This window comes from Enhydra lutris, unplaced genomic scaffold (assembly GCF_002288905.1).
Source record: "Enhydra lutris kenyoni isolate GAN:26980312 unplaced genomic scaffold, ASM228890v2 scaffoldscaffold3, whole genome shotgun sequence".
Taxonomy (NCBI): Eukaryota; Metazoa; Chordata; class Mammalia; order Carnivora; family Mustelidae; genus Enhydra; species Enhydra lutris.
In genome coordinates this window covers 35,843,850-35,866,904 of record NW_019154087.1, presented here as the reverse complement: position 1 = coordinate 35,866,904, position 23,055 = coordinate 35,843,850, and the positions used below count along the sequence as shown (strand labels likewise).

Genomic DNA, 23,055 nt, shown 5'->3' with positions numbered 1-23,055 from the left:
ATGAAATTCTTGGTAGCAGGAATAAGAGTGTAAATAAGAACAAGAAATTTAAGGAGATACGGTTCTATACAACTCAAGAGAACCTTAGGAAGATAGCAAAAGAAACTAAAATAATGATTGGAACTAGAAAGAAGTGTGTGTCTGAGAGAGAGAGAGAGAAAGAGAGAGAGAGAGATTTCTTTGCTTATTTCTTCAGTAAGGTTTATTGTTTCCTCATATTGGAAGGATTATTTATGATTGATGGGCACATATTTCAGTGTTTCTGTTTTAGTCAGTGAAGCTTTTGATAACAAGAAGCAGAATACTTAACCTCTAGTGACACAAAATATAAGGACATGCCCCGTTTAAAGCAAAAAATCTCAAGATGCTTGACTCCAGAATTTGCCTAAATTTTCTTGTTTTTCTCATGGTCACAACTTGGCTGCTACAACATCAGACCTCATTTCCTCGTATGTGCATGTTTTAATGCAGGAAGGAGAGGAGAATGGTCTAGAGAAAAAAAGAAAGAAAGGAAGGAAGGAAGGAAGGAAGGAAGGAAGGAAGGAAGGAAGAAAGAAAGAAAACATTTCTATGCATGCCTTATTTTTTTATCAGTGTCACTAACATTGTGAAGCCAGGAAGTCTGAAGTCTTCCTTCAGTCTCATTGACTAGAATTGTGCCATTGAACTTTGCTAGCTTCAAAGTAGTCTGGGAAGAAGAGTATCTGTTTTTTGTTTTTTTTTTTTTTAACCCTCAAATGTAGAAAATGGATAAGGAAGAAAAGTAGTCAGGAGGCCTTATAATATCCAATGATCAGGATCTGCCCCCAAACTGAGCTACATTTAATATTAAGTTTATATTTCACCTATGCAGAGAACTGATGAAAGATGGCTAGGCAATCCCATTGAGGTTGTACATTTCTTGTCAGATAGGCATGTTCAGAGTTGAGTTTCATCCAATTTACCTTCTCTATTTTTAGGAAATAAAATTACACTGAAAGTTCACATACGTTCCATGTTGTAAAATTCAGATTTTGCTCATTTTTTTTTCTTATTCTTTAATTTTACATGTTCCATCTCAGGTTTTATTTTCTATGATATTTTCCCATCAAAAGAAAAAGAAGTTTGTTAGTGTAGTGCAATGAAGCTAGTATACTGAATTGCCAATTTGTTCTCACATAAAATTTACTTGAAATTCTATATGAAATTTTAAATTTAACAATATGAATATCTGGAGTAATAAGCTAACAATAAATGCTAGGTTTAACTTTTTTTTTCCCCTCAAACACTGTTAACATGAAGTAAATTAATAAAAAGTGTTTTTATGATCAGGAGCCAATTTTTGAAAGTATGTGCTGACCAAGTGTTATAATAAATTATTAGGGGTCATATCTATACTTCATAGTAAAAGGAATATATTTATTGCATTTTTCACAGTAATAACTTTCATGGAAATACTTTGTTATTTTGTTCTACTCATTTCTTATTCACTATTTTCCTCTTATTTCCCTTTAAAATTGGACAATGTCTCTATTTGATCAACATTTGTTTTTATTTGGATAAAATAAAATAGAATAATTCAACTACTGGAGGTAGCAGATTTGCCACCACAATCTTGGCTTTTTATTTTATTTTATTTTATTTTATTTTTAAGAATTATTGGATGGGGAGACAAACCATGAGAGACTGTGGACTCAGAAACAAACAGGGTTTTGGAGGGGAGGGGGATGGGGTTGGGTGAGCCTGGTGGTGGGTATTAAGGAGGGCACGTATTGCATGGAGCACTAGGTGTGGTGCATAAACAATGAATTTGGAACACACACAAAATAATTAAATTAAATTTTTAAAAAAGAATTAGTTCTTTAATTCTGTTGGAGTTGGTAACTGGAAAGCCCTCTACTTTGTAGGTCATTATTGCTTAAATCATGATCTAAAGTAGAATTCTTGTTTTAGTTCAGGAAATAGAAAAGTCCCCAATTTTTGTATTGCATACATGTTTTTCTAGTACATACTGGGTTTTCTTTTTTTTTTTTTTTTTTTTTTTTTTTAAAGATTTTTTTTTTTTATTTGTCAGAGAGAGAGAGGGAGAGAGAGTGAGCACAGGCAGACAGAATGGCAGGCAGAGGCAGAGGGAGAAGCAGGCTCCCTGACGAGCAAGGAGCCCGATGTGGGACTCGATCCCAGGACGCCGGGATCATGACCTGAGCCGAAGGCAGCTGCTTAACCAACTGAGCCACCCAGGCGTCCCCATACTGGGTTTTCTTAAAGCCCATTATATATGTAACATTTTGATATCTAAAATTATTTTTAAATAGTTGAATTAATACTATCTTTCATTCGGTTCATTCCAAATAAGTGCTTTTCTATACTCAATGAATTTAATGCAAGTTCAATATATTAAAATAATTGTATTTTAAAAGAAATTACCAGTGCTCAGTTCATTCCGGTATCATAATGTTAGTAATACTCATTATAGCAGAAAGGCAGTGTATTCAATTTGTTCTGACACTGTGTAATCATTTGGCTCGCACTTGATCACATAGTAGAAAGACTGTCATCCTGCAAAATGCCGCTGGAAAATACATCCCATCTCTGGAAACACTGGACGCTCTCAGTAATCTGAGTTGCTGAGGGGCAAGTACATCCGATGTAAATACATCAATCAGGTTAATGCAACGAACATTCTTCCATTGGATAACATTTGAATACACGTCTGAAGTGCAGAAGCATAATTAAGGCAAATGAGTATAGTATGTTAATATTCCAATCTAGAATAGGAAAAGTTTTGCAGATTTCTCCAACTTGCACTAATGACTGAAATTAAAGTATTATTGTCTGGACAAATAAGTTGTTTCACTTAATACTAAGGCAAGTTTTCTTAAATTCATTACAATTGCCATTTGGACTGGATATTTCTTTGCGGGGTGAGGGGCTCCCATCCTGTGCACTGTAGGATGTTTAACAGCATCTCTAGCATATTCATCAGTCACCAGGAACATCCTCCCAGGCCCGTTAAAAAAAGCATCTTCACACGTTGCCAAATACCATCTGGGGAAAAAAACTGCCACCATTTAAGAACTACTGAACTAATGGGTTGAATCAAATCGTTTAAATTGTGTGTTGGCCAATTTGGAGATTTGTTAAGAATAACATGTTTTCAATATTATGGATATGGTGAATCATAGTTTCGTTAACATTTGTTTGTCAAGGAAAACAGATTAATTAAACATGTAGTCTCTGCCACATATAAATAAGAGAAACGGTTCCAATACTCACAAAGTACTTAAAGTTTTCTCATTCTGATTTCCAGATAGAATGATTCAAAAAATATTCTCAAAAGTGTGTTTTTAAACTTTTATCTTATTGCTGAACAAAACAAGACCACTAAATGTGTGAACCTGATTCTACCTATTACATTGATACCTGCTTTTTTCAAATTATCTAGGACCCAGCTATCCTTAACACTTTCTACATAGAATTCAAAGTGTCCACAAATTGTTTTCTTAATTTACTCTTTTCTCAGAGATTTGTTTCTTGGCCTGCTTATAGTTTAAATTAAGACCAACCAGAAGTATATGTTTAGTCAAAGCACAGTTAGATATTTTGATGGAGAGAGTTTGCTTTGGCATGAAACACTGTTGTTTATTTGTAATCCTCCCTGTGTATGTAATTTCAAAGCATTTTAGACTCCCCAGTTAATGAGTTAGCAGCAGCCTCTATCCCCTGGGCTTAGTCAATTTGATACCGTTTCCATGTAGGTTGTCATAGCTGTGTTGACTTCATTTACTTTATTGAGAAATAAAAATCAGATTCTTCATAGTGTAGGGAAATAAAATGTCTTGTTTATCCTCTTTCAGTTTCTTCCACACATTCATATAGAAGATTTCTGACTACTTGCTACATCTCTACAAAATAGTATGTTGACGAGATGGAAGTATTAATTGGCATTTTCTTTTGAATGATCTGGATATTTGAATAGATCTGTTTCTTTACAAAAGTCACATCTTTTCAATGCTACTATCAACCTCTATATAAAAACATAATAATATTATGAAATGGAGCAGCATTTATGTTAACTTGATGGTAATTGTAATTACACAAGACAATAAGTGCTCACAGGATGAACCAGAGGAAGCAGGAAAGATTGGATCCTTGTTAATTCCACGATATATGTTTTTCAAAAGACATAATTTCATCCGTGCAATCTTTTTTCTTAACATCTTTTAGTTCAGTTTAGTTTTGTTTTGTCCAAAGTAAATTTACAAAACTTCATGGAAGCCAACATAGCTAATTAATTAAGTGCAAATTTGAAGATATCATGGTATGTTACAAATAAAGTGAAATGCCATTTTAGAAATATCTCTTCTAATGCGTGTTTGTCAGATTTCTTCTGTTTTTGATGATGTCTAAGAAATACCTTGGTATTTCAGGGGCTTACAACAAAAGCATTTTTCTTACTCAGGTCTGTGAGTAGACTAGAGTGGTTTGAATTGAAGCTATAGATCAGGCTTTTCTCACGATGAATACCAGAAGAACCAGAGACCAGGAAAAATCATGGCTACCAGTATTCTATTGGTTATAGGAAATCACATCAATGGACAGGGAAATAATCTCCAGAAATTCCGTTGATGGGTTTTGTGATATTAATGGTATGGATGGTAAGGAAGAAAGTGAAGGATTTTGGGAACTGCTTATACCACGAGGGCTGAATTGTCCAAGCAGACTTACCAACTCACAAATAATACTCAAAACCCATCTTTGCTAATGACTGGTAATGGATACAAAGCAAAAACTAAGCACAGGGATAGCAATCCTTTCTAAAATAACCTGTCTCCAAACCTGTCAGATGCAAATTCTGAGAGTAACTTTCTCTACACTGGAGCACATTTTGGTTTTGAAGTAACAGCTAAGCACCTACAATTTGTAAAGCTTTTTAGATACTTTGATACCACACTGAGAAAGAAAGCTTGTATGGAAACTTAGATTATTGATTTTAGATCCCTCTTCTTTTCTAATATATATATTCAATGCTACAAATTTTACTCTAAACACTATTTTCATTTCATCTAACACATTTTTTTTAAAAGATTTTATTTATTTGACAGAGAGAGATTACAAATGGGCAGAGAGGCAAGCAGAGAGAGAGAGAGGAGGAGGAAGCAGGCTCCCTGCAGAGCAGAGAGCCCGATGTGGGACTCGGTCCCAGGACCCTGAGATCATGACCTGAGCTGAAGGCTGAGGCTTAACCCACTGAGCCACCCAGGTGCCCCCATCTAACACATTTTGATGTTACATTTTTCTTCTCTTTTCTTTTCTTTTTTAAAAATTTTATTTATTTATTTGAGAGACAGAAAGAATGAGAGAGAGAGAGAGAGAGAGAGAGCAGGAGAGGAGTGAGGGGCAGAGGGAGAAGCAGACTCCCGGTTGAGCAGGGAGCCCAATGTGGGGCCAGACTCCCGGCTGAGCAAGGAGACCGATGTGGGGCTCAATCCCAGACTCCAGGATCATGATCTGAGCCAAAGGCACTCGCCCAACCAACTGAGCCACCCAGACACCCAATTTTTATTTTAATTCAGTTGAATATTTTTTAAAATTTCTCTTCAGATTTTTTCTTTGACCTGCATGCTAATTCGAAGTATATTGTTTAATCTCCATGTGTTTGAAGATTTTCCAGTTATCTTTCTGTTATTGATTTTTCATTTAATTCCATTGTGGTCTGAGAGCAAAACTGATTTTTATTCTTTTAAATTTGTTAAGATGTGTTTTGCAGCCTGGAATGTGGTCTATCTTGGTGAATATTCTGTGTGAGCTTGAGAAGAATGTGTATTGTGCTCTTGTTGTATGAAGTAGTGTACAGATGCCAATTGTATCCATTTGATTGATGGTGTTATTGGGTTCAACTCTATTAATGATTTACTTCCTGGTGGATCTGTCCATTTCTGAGAGAGGGGTGTTGAAGTCTCTAACTATACTAGTGCATTCACCTGTTTCTTGTAGTTTGATCAGTTTTTGCCTCATACAATTTGGCATTCTGTTGCTAGCTACATATACATTAAGGGTTATTATGACCCCTTTACCGTTATGTAATACCCTTTATCCTTGAAGTTTTCTTTACTTGAAAGCCCACTCTGTTTAAAATTAATATAACTAGTCCTGCTTTCTTTCAATTGGTGTTAGCATGGCATAATTTTCCCCATTTACTTTTAATCTATATGTGACTATATTTAAAGTGAATTTCTGGGGCTCCTGGGTGGCACAGTTAGTTAAGCAGCTGACTCTTGATTTTGGCTCAGGTATTGATCTTAGTGATGGACTCTGAGCCTGCATTGGGCTTCACGCAGCATGAAGTCAGCTTCAGATTCTTCCTCCCTCTCCTTCTGCCACTTCCACTCATGCTCTCTCTCTCAAATAAATAGATCTTTAAAAAACATAAAAAATAAAGTGAGTTTCCTGGGCAGTGTTTTTGATACACTTGACAGTCTCTGTCTTTTCATTGGTGATCCTAAATCTCTGAAATTCAAAGTGACTATTGATATAGTTGGATTGGTATCTACCATATTTGTTCTGTTTTCTATTTGCTACCCTTGTCCTTAGTTCCAGCTTTTCCTTTTTTTTTTTTTTTTTTTTTTTGGTCTTTTCTGGTTTTCACTGAGCATTTTATTTATTTACATTTTCTTTCCTCTTTTAGCAGTTAGTTATATTTATTTGTTTATTTATTTTACTTTTTTCAGTGGTTGCCCTAGATTTTATAATATCCATAAACAACTAATCCAATTTAACTTTAAATAACACTGTACCACTACATGGGTAGTGTGAATCCTTTAAAATACTAAAATAATCCTTAGTCCTTCCTCCTGTCCCTTATATCATTACTGCCAATAATTTTACTCCTTTATAGGCATTCATGAGCATATATATGTGTACACACACATATATATGTAAGATACATACATAAGCACACATGATCAAATACTATTATTATTTTGAAAAAAAAACTGTTATGTCTTAGATCAATTAAGAATAAGAAAAATAAAGGTTTTCTTTTTAAATTTTCCTTTCACTCATTCTGGTTTTGAGTCTTTTCCTTTCTTTTTTATATAGAATTGAGTTTCTGATGTATATCATTTTCCTTTTCTCTGAAGAACTTATTTTAGTATTTCTTGTTAGACAGGAGTACTGCCAACAAATTCTCTCAATTTTTGATTATCTGTTAAAGTCTATTTCTTCCTCACTTTTGAAGGATAATTTCTCAGGGTACGGAATTTATGACTGGCAGGGTTTTTTTGTTTGTTTGTTTGTTTGTTTGTTTGTTTTTCCTCACAATACTTTAAATACTCTATTCTTTTCTGGCTTGCATGGTTTCTGATAAGCCAGATGTAATTCTTACCTTTGTTCCTTAGCAGGTTAAGGTAATTTTCGCCTCTGACTCCTTTCAGAATTTTTTTTCTTTGTATTTGATTTTTTGTAATTTGAAAATTAAGTGTCCAGGTGTCTTTGTCATTTATGCTCTTTGGTGTTCTCTGAGCTTCCTGGATCTGTTATTTGGGGTCTGACATTAGTTTGGGGGAAATTCTCAGTTATTATCATTTCAAATATTCTCTTTATATTTTTTCCTTCTTCTTTTTAGAGTATTCTCATTGTATTTACGTTACACCCTCCGTAGTTGTCCTACAGTCCCTGGACATATCATTATGTTTTGTTTTCAGTTTTTCTTCTCCTTGCTTTTTGGTTTTCTGATTCTACACATACATCCTCCAGCTTAGACATCTCTCCTCAGGCATGTCCAATCTCCTGATAAGCCCATCAAAGGCATTCTTCATTGCAGTTACTGTTTTGTTTGCTTAGTTTTGTTCTTTTATCTCTAGCATTTCATTTTGATTCTTAGAATCTGCGTCTCTGCTTGCATTGCCCATCTGTTCTTACAGTCTGTTTTATCTGTTAGAGCTCTTAGCATGTTAATCATAGTTTTAAATTCCTGGCCTAATAATTCTAGCATACCTGCCATGACTGGTTTTAATACTTACTCTATGTCTTCAAAGTATGTTTTTTGCCTTTTGGTATGCCTTATCATTTTTTCATTGATAACCAAACATGATATACTGGGTAAAATGAACTGCTATCAATAGACCAATAGTAATGTAGAGGTAGTGTAGAAAGAGGTTAGTTCCATGGTTCCATAGTTCTGTGATTAGGTCTCAGTCTTTTAGTGAGCCTATACCTCTGGTCTGGGAACTTCACAAGTGTTTCTGTTTTAATGTTTGTTTTGTTTTTGTTTTTCTCTCCTATTTAGATGGAACACAATGGCTAAGATGTCTGGAATTCAGTATTTTTCTTCCCAGATGAAGTTAGGTTTTGCTAATACCCCGACAAATTAAATCCTAGTGAGTAGTTTCACCTAATGGCAGGCTTCCTTAAGAACAGAATGTTTCGTGTATTTCAAAATGGTTCTATCTCTCTTCTCTTTGTCAAAAACTAAAAGAGATTTTTCTCTGATGTTAACAGTGGGGAGAATGGTCAAGCTCCTGGAAATAAATCTCACAATATTGTGGAAGCCCTCTATAACAGGGTCTCCCTGAAATTTTTAACTCTCAGAGTTGGCTGCACTGAGCCTTTAGCAATTTATCAATTACAGTTCAGTTTTTCCTACCCTGGTACTGGTTTCTGGTGTTGCCATTTGTGAGTCTCTGCTCTGATAAGATAGGTAAGCCTTGATGATCTGTATTCACTTGTTTTTCTGTGCAACATTGGAGGCAGCATGTTGCCCTGTGTCTAACTGTCTTATGGCTCCTAGAGGAGTTGCTAGGATTTCATTCTCTAGTTTTTTACTCCTAGTTAGAACAGCATGGTAACTTCGAAGCTACTTTCATGCAAAAACCAGAAATCCAGTACTACTTTTTAATTTTCATGCAGAACTTTCATGCAGAAACTAAAAGTCCAGTATTTTTCTTTTTAAAATAGGGTTTAGGTATATGGATTTTTCATTAATATAATATCTAAATCATACATACATAAATGTAAAATACATCCTACCTTCAATTTGGCAATATAATTATATAACTGTTGAACTAATAGTGGAAATTGGAGTGATTATTATTTTTTTTTCATTCTTTTTTTATATTTACTGAAGCTAAACAAAGGGAAGGAGGAAGAAAAAAAGACAAGAAATAGTCTACCAATTATAGATGAAGTTATCCTCAGAACAATACACAGACCTAAAAAATGTATTTCTACCTCTTGTATAATGTCTTGGCTAGAAGCTGAAAATAGCAGTTAACATATTTACCAAAGATCAGAATTAGAGATAAATATGAGATGCTTGCCAGTAGGTCTAGTCCCTCTGATGTGAACACAATCAAAACCCAAACATCACATATCTTCTTTGAGTCTAATTCCTCCTGATATTTTACTCATTGTTCTAATCACTTCATTCATATTCTTCAGAGTGCAACTGCAATCTGTCAAACTCACTTCAGGACCAAAAAGAGAAATTATTTTTTTTTTAATAAAAATTTATGTATGTCAATTATGAATATTTTTAAATAAACCTTTAGGTAGTGTTAGAGTCAATTTAACATCTTTGGATTCTTTCAAGAAAACAAACAGACTTGACTGTATAAAAATGTTTTCCTTATTCAGAAAAGGAGGTCATTTCCATGTCAGTGCTATATATTAATAGAGTGGCTGTTTCTGACATACTTTATTCACATGGAGATCATCACTATCTTTAAAAGGGCATATTAAAATTCCATGTATCTATCAATGAAACAGGTTGCTGGAAAAGAGTTTCTCCTAATACAACATTATCAATCATGTTGAAGACATTACTATTCAAAATGAACAAACCCCAGTGTTACTGTAGTGAGATAACTGCATTGTGTTTCAAAGCTCTTATCTGTCAGCAGTGATGTTTTGGCATTTTGATAGTCCTTTCACTTGGAAAAAGAAAAGTTTCATTTATGACAGGAGAAATAGAAAAAAATAGTGCTACAATAAAATTCAACATGTGAGAATTTGTGATTTAGGATTATGATCTCATTTTAATCTTAATTAAAAGAGATTGACACCAAGAGGTATGTATATATATATATATATATATATATATATATATATATTTTAACTCACATCTGATAAGTAATTTTGTAAATCAAGAATTCAGTTTTAGTGCACAATTTGACCCACTTTAGCCTAATCCTTAATAGATATTTCATAGGGAATTATGTGTAGGAGATATATACTTAATACCAATCAAGATTTACAATAAACTTTAGGATTATTTACTCAGAGCAGCAAATCTGTAATTTCTCTTAACTCCTGGTGAACAAATCTCATTTTCTACCCAGATAGACAATTTAAACACTAATATATTCAAATTTATAGAGTGAAACATACAAGAATGATCTTGATAGATGATTAGGATATGGCTAATGGTTTTCCATTAGGAAAACAATTGTGAAAACCATAGATTAAAATGTTCATTTTTCTAAAAACTTTTTTCCTGTTTAAAAATAAATACAATTTTATATTGTATGGTTGTGCATTCTTGAAACCAACAAATAACTATCTTTTAATAGCTTGCATTTTTCAAATATTTTACTCTTTTCCCACTTGTAAATGAGTATTAGTACCTCCATTTTGCAGATGAATAAACTAAAACTTGAGGATTTTATTTAGGAAGTTATATATCCAGGCTGCATTTTTCCCTTTGTAAAATTTTTAAATGTAACAACTGTATTTTATTCACAAAAGCCCATGGTATAGCTTCTTAATACATATTTGCTTAAATTAAACTGAATTATTTTTTTCTCTGTGTCCCATAATATCAGAAGGTTAAGTAATGTAAGTAACATATGTATGTATATGTATAATAAATAACACAAATAATATGTGACATACAAAAATATAACATATTTAATATATTAAGTAGAACAGTATACTGTGTATAACAGTATAACTTTTATAATATTAAAATAGTATAATACTACTCATTTATATATTATTTCCTCTCATATTATTCCCATCACTGCTTACAGAGAATAAAATCAAAATTACATCTTTCTTTGTTTTTTTTTTTTATATTTTATTTATTTATTTGACAGAGAGATCGCAAGCAGGCAGAGAGGCAGGCAGAGAGAGAGGAGGAAGCAGGCTCCCCGCTGAGCAGAGAGCCTGACGCGGGGCTCGATCCTAGGATCCTGAGATCATGACCTGAGCCGAAGGCAGCGGCTTAACCCACTGAGCCACCCAGGCGCCCCACATCTTTCTTTGTAATTTTTCTCTATGCATTTTCTTTTTCTACTTTGAAATAATAATATGCCACTATAATATTTGGGCTTTGGAAATGTACAAAAATTTCATAATTTCATAATGATAAAATTGTAATTTAAAATAAATGTAAGCTGACTTTATATATGCATTCACTAGTTCCTTGCCAAGGCTTATGCTAGTTAAATTCAAGAGCTCGGAGCACTATGATTTATTACATTTCTCTTTCCACACCCAACTGCATTTGTCTAAGCTCTTCCTTCCAAGTCCAGTATCTCTGACTACAAATACAGAACCTGGATGGAGTAGCTGAGACTAAAGTAGTTGGATCAAGGTAGAAAGTACCCTGGAGAATCACTAAGTAAAAATTGGGTCTCTCTAGACTTCCAGACCTTTCTTCTCTGAACCAAAGATTTTTGTTCATCACATTCAAAGCTTGAAAGGATTTTATTTCAACATCATTTTCCAGTCATTTTCTACTGTATCTCCAAGTCTTTAGTGTCGCTCTTCTAAATACATTAACATTCGTTTAAGACATTTCATTTTAATCATTCAGTTAAGTTTATTTTTAGTCTAGTTATCATTGTTTTAAAAATTTCTATAATGAATTAATAGAAGAATAAGCTTATTCCAAGTTGATTTCGCTATTCATTTTTGTCGTAAATTTGGCAAATCATTTTGTTCCCTGTATTATAGATGGAAATGATAATCCCCAAAGCTAATGTAACATTTTAAGAATGATAATCAAATAAGACATAGATTATCACATATTTGTGTTTTTCAATACAAAGTGAAAAGGGAGAGATATGGGAAAGGAAAATGTGATAATTTTTTAAAGATATTTTGAGATAATAATAGTAAATTTTATTTGCATTTTTAACTTAAGTGATAAATGCAGAAAGAACCCAATGACTTTTCAGAATCATGAGAAAACCTGAAATTAGTTTTAAAATATGTGGTGAGGATGAAGAAGCGCACTTGTGATGAGCACAGAGTGATGTGTGGAAGTGTTGAATCACCAAAACTAATATTACTCTGTATGTTAACTAGATGTTAAATAAAAATTTTTTTGAAAAAAGAAAGACAATATTACTAGGTGAAAATAGTAAAACGGTATAAATATGAGATTAGGTTTAAAGAAGATCTCATTTAAATTCTGATTTAAAAAAAAAAAACAACTGTCATTGTGGCTCATTGACATTGGTTTCTTTTTAGTGCAATCACACTGTCTTAGCAAGATGTTTCTGGGACATAGACAGTTTGTACAAGTTTATTTACTCACAGTGAGAGAACATTTCAAGCTGATAGCTTTAATTATTTTAGCTGATTCCTGTGATTGCATTTATGGAAGGGCCCAAAGAGGTGACTATTTGTGGTTAATCACACTCCCAGGCATAACTTACATGAGGCTCTGAGGCATCCCCAGCTTGAAAAATTAGCTTGATCTTCTTCAGAAAACTCTAGTAAGACATGTGAGAAATATAAAATATGAACATTTTGAGAATAAATTGTCTAAAATTCATAACTATAGCTTGAGATGCAAGAAGAAATTTTTATGGAATTCATAATTTGCTTGAATTATAGCATCAAACACAGATTTGCACATAATAGGTATCTAGCATTCATTCATTGCATGCATAGTGATTCAAAATTTTCTCTACTACTTTAACAATTCATTTTCTTTCTGTTTTTTTTAAGCTCCTGTCTATCTGTATCCAATCTGCCATACCTAATATACTAATACAGAACCTCCCTCCCTGAAGCTTATTCTGTTAAAAATACAAATTTAAAAGCACTGGATAATATTTATTGAGCACTCACTGTGTGTTGGGCACTGCCCTAAAATGTATTAACTCATTTAATTCTATAAAAATCCTCAGTGGTGTATATTAGTATCATTTCCTCTTTAGTGGTGAGGAAATAAGACCCATACAAGTTAAATAACTTTCCTGAGGTCATACAGCTAAAAAGCATAAGAACTGGAATGAAAATCCAGATACTCTAATTTCTGAGCACACACATTCAATCAATGCACTGGAGTTTAGATTTTATTCTGTCCTAAACATCTTTGAAATGGTATTTGTTCTTTCTCCATTTTTTTTCCCTCTCTCCCTGCCTCCATCCTTCCCTCCCTCCCTCTGTCCCTTTCTCTCTCTGTATTATAAATGCTACAGAAAATCAATGTGCAGTAGTATCAAGATGTATGGAGAAGAGTAACATAGTAACTTTACTACATTTCTTTCATCTTATTACTATTAAGTCCTCACTCAGTAAACAGGCCAATATCTGAAGAGGCTGAGAGTGATTGTAATCACTACTCTAGGGTAAACATGTGTCTAGAAAAATTGTTACTTAATCAACAGTTCTCTCTGCCTGACACATAAATGACTGCTCTTCTATGCCATTTCTAATTCCTAGTACTTTCTAAAATTTCTTCTCTTAAGCTAACACTACAGCAAGCCATTCTCTGATTGCTATACTATAAATGGACTATTCTCAATGAGGTTGCCTGGGAATCTAGTGATAGTATACATTTTTTGAAATTAAAGTTCTGTTAGCTCTTCAGTGATCTCTTTTGCCACATTACTTATAGAAGCCTATTTCAAGTTAGAGCAAGGTTGTCTCACAGTGGTCTGTTTCCTGTATTGTATTTCCTGGTGGAAAGAAGAGCTTGTTTATTTGGATTTTTCATCCACATTCCAGGATACCCTTCTCCTTCCTCTTCGGTTATCAAAACCTAACTCTCATTTATGACCTACTTTATTTTTGTTTCATCAGATATTTCTTAAGCATGGACTATGTGCCAATAAAAAAATACGTTAAAATGCTGCCATTTTTAAGGGAATTAAGAGTTAATGTGCTCCTTTAGCAAAAAATTTTTCAAGTAGTTCAGGCGGAATTGATCCCACTCACATTAAAATGTGTGCTTTATTTAAATTTAAATAATATTTGCATACTTAATCATTTTTTCTTTTAAATAAATATCTTGCCTATATTTGATTAATATTGAGTAACCTAGACTAAGGCAACTGTAAACTCCTGAAGAATGTGGACACCTTGCCTTACACAGCCTTTGTATTACTTTGGCAAAGTCCTTAATAGTTGATTGAATCACTGATTATAGACTTAATCTCTGCATGATTATAATCTTTAGTAATCCATTAAGTCAAACTTTATACTTCAGGATCATCCAAGTAAAAAAGTAGAGTTGTGTGAATAAGGATAATATAAATTACAGTAAAGCATATAACTTTGCTGTTGAAAAGGGACTTTTGCAAACATGTTTTCATTTATGATTAGCAAAAACTCTATGAGGCAAATAGGGTATAATGATCACTGTTTGCTTCATAAGTATTTGTGTTGGTAAAAAGCAGTAAGAACACCTTTGAAATGAAATCTTTAAAATTAGGGAGCCTCTCATTATGTTATTACTACTGGGGTAAAACATTTCTTTGTAACTGAAGCATCTAACTCTCATTAAAACAATTTTCATGGATATCATTTATGGGAAGAGTTCAGGGCTGTATGACACAGAAGGTGTTATGAGCTATAAAACATAGCAGGGTTTCACAGAAAGACTAGTGAAAAAAATGTTACCATAAGAAATATTGTTTCCAGAGGTTGCTTCTTTGACAGTAATCCACATGGATCCTAATTTCTTTGTCTTTCTCTTTAAAAAGAAAATAAAAGAAAAATTATCAGTAATCAGATTCTCCTTTTTTGGGGAGCTAGAGATGGAAGAAAAGGCAATCAGTTTAGTGATATATATAGATATTTATATCAATTTATATATCTATCTATTTACATAGTACATTAGAAGAAAATGTTTCATTACAAATAAATAAATTTTTCTTTAAAAGGGTCATAAACCCTTACACAGTAGAAAAACAAAAAACAAAACAAAACAAAAAATCCAAAATACCAGGACACTTTAAAACACCCATACTATAGATAAAATCCATTGTACTCCTTTCATTGTATGCTTGCAAGAGTATTCACCAGTGGCGCCTAACCCCACATTAAAACAGGAAAATAAAAATGTCCTTATAATGAATCAAAAAAGAAGTGTATAAAGACATTTAAAAAAATAGAAAACCTGTTTCTATTGCTAGGACAAAATGTAAACAACTAAGTTAGAATGTGCCAACTAGAGGAGAGACTGGTCAATAATGGAAATAAGAGAGAGAGAAATGTTGGTATGGTGTCTCCCAGGAAACCATCTAGTCTAATAACCATCTCTAATACATGAAGAAACTGAAACCCGAAGAAAGAAAGTGATTCTTGCCCAAGGCCCAACAATGATTCACATCTGAACCAAGACTAACAAATCAGGATTCCTCACATACAACCTAGGTCTTTATTATAAGCCAACACATTTCCCCATGCTTTTTCTCTGAAAGCAACAGTTCTTAGGCAATAGCAGGAGTAAGGGAGGCTTGGTTGGTTGGTTTTGGTTATTGTTGTTTTCTTCTCTCTCTCTCTCTTTTTTTTTTTTCCCCCATGCTGGTGTCAATGGTTGAAAGTTTGTCATGTCAGCCTACTGTTTCAATTTTATGTCTTTTGTTGGAAGAAACATTATCTTTGTACGTTTAAGTGAATTGTACACAAAGAGAATTAGTGTCAGAGATTTAAATGCAGGCCTTTTCAACAGCTTGCATAGTGCTGCTTAAAAAAACATAGAAGAGAAGGGAGTCCACGTGACTTATGCTGTACTTTTCAGGAATTATCTCCTTTCACTTCAAAATTGCTGCGAGCAGTGGCCAAGCTAACTATTAAATAGTGTTTCTGACCTTATGCACTGTTCCATAGCTCTGTAAAGTATGTAGACAGTTTTTCCCCCAGAAATAGAAATGCTTCTGATACTATGTTGAAAGGCATTATTAGTGAAATTAGAATATAATAACAAACTGCAGATGGTAAAAGATTACTTCCTGGCAAAGAATAAATCCAAGTGCATTTTATGCTAAGTGAAATGTGATTATCCATAAATTGTGATAGTGGTGATCGATTCACAAATGGGTAACTATGATCTAGCTTCTGCTGCCAACCATATGTCTTAATCAGATCAAAATGAAATCACAGATGAAAGATTGAGAAAAAAATTAAATTATTTTACAATGAATTGGAAAATACTACATTAGAAAAATCATGAGTTTTAATGCTTGCTGTAATAAATTATAGAAATAGCAATTTTAGTTCATTTAAAAACCAAAATGAATGCTTCCGCTTAGTTTAAAATTATCTAAAACATACATAGTATTAAAAGATGATTTTAATCAAATAAAATTTTAGGCACTTTCAAAATGAATATTTACAGACTAAAGAGGTAAAGGGCTGCATTTGATATATTACTACTGGAAAAGAATCCCTGAAAAATATCATTTCTGAAGACAGATTAAATGTTCTAATCTATTACATGTACTATCATCTTCATGCTTTTAAGAAATATTTACTGAGGGACGCCTGGGTGGCTCAGTTGGTTAAGCAGCTGCCTTCGGCTCAGGTCATGATCCCAGCATCCTGGGATCGAGTCCCACATCGGGCTCCTTGCTCATCAGGGAGCCTGCTTCTCCCTCTGCCTGCCCTTCTGTCTGCCTGTGCTTGCTCTCTCTCCCTCTCTCTCTGACAAATAAAAAAAAAAAAAAAAAAAAAAAAAAAAGAAATATTTACTGAGTTCTCCTACATGCCAAGAACATCTCAGTTTTAAAAAAGATGCGCAATAGGGGTGCCTAGGTGGTTCAGTAGGTTAAGCCTCTGCCTTCGGCTGGGGTCATGATCCCAGAGTCCTGAGATCGAGTCCCGTATTGGGGTCCCTGCTCAGCGGGGAGACCGCTTCTCCCTCTCCCACTCACCTTGCTTGTGTTCCCTCTCTGGCTGTCTCTCTCTGTCAAATAAAATCTTAAAAAAAAAAAAAAAAGATGCATAACATCTCTGCTTTCATGGAGCTTATATATGCTAGTCCTATCACAAAGGAGTATCAGTATTTCTAGATAGTACACACTGAAAATGCTAAAATATTTTTGTTATGAAGGACAGTTCTTCTCACTTTGCCCATCTTACTATTGTCAACACTACATAGGATTCTTCTTAATCAGCAGGAGCAAATGGTTTCTGAGAAATTAGGTAAACTGTGAGTAACATTGAAGTGAACTACTAAGGCTGAAAGACCATTTGTAGTGTACCTAAGCTATCTTCCACCACATCCAATTTGGAGAAAACAGCTATAATGTTTATTCAGTTATTCATTGATTCAGTGTATATTCATTAAATGCCTACAATAGACTGGTGTCTGTATAGGTTTTAGGTATAAAACATTGAATAAAATGGACAAAATTCCTGCTCTGATGTAGTTTCTATTTTAGTGGGGAAGAAAGAGTAAAATTAAAGAAACAAACATATATAAAGTCAAGTCAGATAATTATAAATGTTAAAGAAAAAATAAAGTAGGTCATGAGATAGTAGCAGGGATATATAGAATGAGGGGCTGTAAGAGCAGAAACCTAGCATGAGGGAACAGGATGAAGGTATGTATGGGTCAAAAGTACCCAGGCAGATGGAATACAGAGAAAAGAGGGTGAGTGGAAAAATGAGACTATTGTGGCTAAAGTAGACAGAGCAAGGCCGAAGGCAATTGTTTACATTAGAATTATGGCCAGTAGAAGCTTAGAGAAGGCCTACCAACCATGAAAAGAAAGTTCCCATGGAGAATGAGTTCTCTTCTTACAATGCATGTGCCTGAATGACATTGCTACTAAGAAATAAAATATCAGTGGGGCACCTGGGTGGCTCAGTGGGTTAAAGCCTCTGCCTTCGGCTCAGGTCATGATCTCAGGGTCCTGGGATCGAGCCCTGCATCGGGCTCTCTGCTCAGTGGAGAGCCTGCTTCCTCCTCTCACTCTCTCTCTCTCTCTCTCTGCCTGCCTCTCTGCCTACATGTGATCTCTGTCTGTCAAATAAATAAATAAAATCTTTAAAAAAAAAAAAAAGAAATAAAATATCAGTAAACTAAGTAAAATCATTCACGGTGATATTTAGAAACACAGCACTGGAGAAGGTAGTGTTTAATCCGGAAGACTGCCATGTAAAGAGGTAATGGTCATGATGTAGGCACTTCCAGAATGTTATCAGAATGATCAAAGAGTGACTGGACATTTCACTTCTGCTTGCGATGTAAAAAGGTGCAAAAAATAGTTGTTCCCACCATAAAAATAGGGGAAAAAGGAAAAGTGAAATAACCATCAAAATCATAACTTTTTTTCATGCCACAACATTTCTCAAAGTAACCTAAGAAACCAAAATTTAAGGAGGGGCAAGCTTCTTCAAGGACAAGCAAAACACAAAAACAGTCTGGACTTTGAAAAATACAGGAAGGAGTTTATTACCTTCCACACAGGCTGGGGGAAATCACTTAGAATTTTTATGAATTTGTAGAAGCCACATGTGAGCTACTGTGTTTAGAATAGCTGGGGATCCCAGACACAAGGGGCAATTCATACTCACTTATAAATTATTGCCATGGCCCTCCATTGAGTGCTAGTAAGAAAGTTGGGGTCAGCACGGTATCAGATTCAGCTCCCCTCAGTGGTGAAGGCAGGCTGTAGGCTAGCTGGCTGGCTGTAGGGAGGTGGGTACAGTATCTCTGTCACTTATCTAGCCTTTATCACCAACAAAGGAAAAGTCTTAAGGTGTTGAGTAAAAGACAAAAAAAAAAAAAAGGGGGGGGGTGCTTGCTATGATCCATTGCTATTGGTGCACTGGTCAAAGCAGAAGCTTGCCACCTCTCTACCCATAAAAACATCTTGGATCCAGGATCTTTTACAAATATCAAGCAGAGGTCTGCTCATTCAGGGAAGCAGAAAACTCTCTCTTGACCCACCATCAAAGATAAAAAGTAGTGTTTATCTATCAGAGATGTGGTGCAGCAACATTGGGGAAGGTCTACCTTCGAGGCCAGCTTCACAAGGGTTGGCTGAGGCTAAGCCTGCTCGTGGACTAGGCCAACAAAGACCTACTGCTGAGTAACCGGCCGTCTAGCACAGGGGCTGGGTCCAGGACACAAGGGATTCCACTGCGGTATGTTTGAGAAGGAGCCCTCGAAAGCAAAGGGAGGTGCAGAACACTGAAGAAAATCTGGGAACCCAGGCCCCATTCTAAATACAAAGTAACAGCAACCCGCTGTGAGAGGAGTTTGAAGCTTATGGTGCCTTGCACGTAGTGATGTCAGCAGCAAAGACACTGCATATCCAGATCAGTTCCTGACTAGATTAACTCACCCACACGCTGGCAGCCTGATAGGAGGAGAAATGAACCAATGTATTCTATTTACCTCAATCTTTGCTAGCCAACAGTCCATCTAAAATAATGAGGCACACACAAAAATGCAAGGAAAAAAATCGTTTTTTAAAACATGACAAAAATAGACTGAGCTGTATCCCAGATGTTGGAACTATCAAACAAAAACTACAAAAATAACTATGGTTAACTATGCCTGCCAGGTAGGTGAATAACATAAATAAATAATAGGTGAAGTTTAGCAGAAAAAGAGTAAACTAAAGCAAAGTACTTAAAGGGGAATTTATAGGACTAAGTATATTAGAAAATATAAAGGTCTAAATTTGATGATCACAGCTTCTGCCTTAAAAAAATAAGAGTGAAGTAAACTAAAATTAAGCAGAAGAAAGGAAATTACAAAGAGCAGAGTGGAAATCAATGAAATAGGAAACTAACAAACAACATAAAAAACAGTAACAAAAATCAATGAAACCAAACCTCTTTCTTTGAGAAAGTGAATAAAATTGATAAACCTCTAGCCAGACCGATTAGGAACAACAGACGATACAAATTACTGGTATCAAGGTGAGAGGCAACATCATTACAGATTCTACAGATATTAAAAGAATTACAAGGCGTTATCATGAGCACCTGTATGCCAATAAATCTGGCAATTTAGATGAAAGGGACAAATTCCTTGGAGGATACAAACTACTAAAGTTCACGCAGAAGAATTTAAATAAGCCAAATATCCTTGTTTCTATTTATAAAAGTGTTTTTATAGTTAAAAACCTTCTCACAGCTGAAATTCCATGCCCAAAAAGTCTGGTGAGTTCTACCAAAGACTTAAGGGAGAAATAACACTAACTATGTGCAGACCTTTCCAGAAAACTGAGTAAATATGACTGCCTTCCAACTCATTTACTGAGGGCAGCATTAACTTTGCAAGGACGTTTTAACATTCATAAACAATCAATTAAATTTTCATATGAGAAGACCAAGAAGAAAAATCCATGCGACCATTTCCATAGATGCAGAAAACCTTTGACCAAATTCAGTATCCATCCCTGACAAAAACTCTCAGCAAACTAGGAATAGAAGGGAACTTTCTCAACTTCATATACAACCTGGTAAAAATAAAATAAAATAAAATAAAATAAAATAAAATAAAATAAAATAAAATAAAATAAAATTACAGATAGGTCATACTTAATTGTCAAAGATTGAATGTTTTCCCTCTAAGATCAGGAACAAGGGAAGGCTGGCTGCTCTTATCATGTCTATTCAGCATTGTACTGTACTTGACAGTGCTATAAGGTATGAAAGGAAATAAAAGTCATGCAGATTGGAAAGGAAGAGTTGCAACTGCCTTTTTTTTTCTTTTGAAAATGATGTGATTGTCTATGTAGACAATACTATAGAATCTACCAAAAAAAGGACACTAGAACTAACAAGTGCATTTAATGAGATTCATAACACAAAATCAATATGCAATAATCTGATGTATTTCTATATTCTAGCAATAAAAATTAGAAATTAAAATAAAAAAGTACTATTTACAACAGAATATACATACATAAAATCCTTAGTAATAAATATGACAAAAGAAGTGAAAAATCTAATTCACCAAATACTCCAAAATACTGTTTAAAATTTTTTAAAATTTTAAAAAGACTATGTTAAATGAAGGTATATACCACAGTCAGGAACCAGAAGAAGCAGTATTGTTAAGATGTCAAAAAATAATACTTTGTATAAGCACTAGGCCATTGACAAAATAATATAATGCAAACATAAATAGCATGGTGGTAAGGGAGCATGTGGAATGACGAAAGCTGTGGTGGCAAGGGATGGGAGATGGAGGTAAGCAGGAAAATGTAGGCTGGGTGGGGCGCCTGGATGGCTCAGTTGTTAAGCATCTGCCTTCAGCTCAAGTCATGATCCCAGAGTCCTGGGACTGGAGTTCCTCATCAGGCTCCCTGCCTGGCAGGAACTTTGCTTCTCCCTCCCCCACTCCCCTGCTGTGTTTCCTCTCTTGCTGTGTCTCTCTCTGTCAAATAAATAAATAAAATCTTAAAAAAAAAAAAAGAAAGAAAGAAAGAAAGAAAAAGAAAAGACAAGACAAGACTGGGACTAAGACATTAAGGGTTTTGTGTGCCACACTGAGAGTTTAGGCTTTTTTCTGACAAAACTTGGAAGTTATTGGTAGTTTTATCTGTTTTCAACTTCTAATTTTGAAGTAGTTTTAGATCTATAGAACAATTGCAAAAATAGTGCAGAGTTTCCTTATATTCCTCACCCCACTTCTCCTAATATTAACATCTTACATAACCATACTATAATTATCAAGCACAGTCAGTTAACATTGGTTCAATATCATTAACTGAACTATAAACCTTATTCAAAATTCACCAATTTCTTTAATACCTTTTTTTTTTCCTGTCCCAGGATCTTATTCAGGATCCTATATTAACATTGATTTGTCATTTTTCTTTGGTGCCACCATTCTATAATATTGTGTCAGTATTTTATTAATGGCCTTTAAAACACAGAAATAACATAATAAGAATTTAAAATAATAGATATCCTTGTTTACAGTGTAGAAGACTGGAGAACGTTTAAGCTGGGGCGGGGGGGTTGGCTAGGAAATCATACCAGCTGGGAGACAGGTTTCAGTAATTGGGTTAGTAGTGATATAGATTGAAGTAAAGACTGACAGTGACTATTTCAAGAAGAAAATAGTTTTGAGAAATACTTAGGAGGTGGAATTAACAATACGAGTCAACCAAAGTTTGATGTGAAGGAGTATGGAGTCCAAGAGAGAGGAATAATTGAAGATGACTTCTGAGTTTTGGCTTTGATATTGTGGGTAAATGGCAGTAACTTCAGGAGCATTTTATTTCTGTTTTTGCTTGGTCATTCTGTCTTCCTCTTACACAAACATAAACACACACATCCTCTTATCTTTTTCTACCATGATCTTACTCTTACTTTTACAAGATATAATTTGCTAGAGTACATTAAATATTCTGTCACTCGTCTTGGAAGAATCAGTTCTAATTCCAAGATGTGCCATATTATAAAAGAATAATAAATTTAATAACTAGAATTTCCATCAAATGATGGAAAAACTTTTGAAGACAAACATATAGAATAATATGGATCATCATTCTTGTCACAATAATGTTTAATCCTCACACTTTGCTGGCTGGGATTATGCAGATAAAGATCAGATATCACCCAGATCAACTACAACAACATTCTGTGCTCATCTAGTTTCCTAAATTCTTATTACTGTATCTTTCATCAGCTGATGATCAGCTGCAGGGTATAGGATAGGGAAAATGTTGTTTTAGATAAACTAATCATAAGTCTGGAGGCTGTGGGGAAAAGCCTTTTTAAACATGGGTGAAGGAAAAAGACTGACAAATCTGATTACATAATAATTTTAAAACTTATTAAGAGCTATATAAATTATACATAAATTTAAATTACAAGAAGAGGTCAAGGCAGTTATTTAACATACAAACACCAGATAAGGGG

At 34.3% G+C, this 23,055-nt stretch overlaps 1 protein-coding gene across 2 annotated transcripts in view; it reads left to right on the top strand.

Moving 5' to 3' along the window:
* The window catches only part of LOC111155139 (glutamate ionotropic receptor delta type subunit 2), a 1,452,064-nt gene that overhangs the window by 756,464 nt on the left and 672,545 nt on the right, over positions 1-23,055 (top strand). The gene's annotated exons all lie outside the window — the stretch shown is intronic.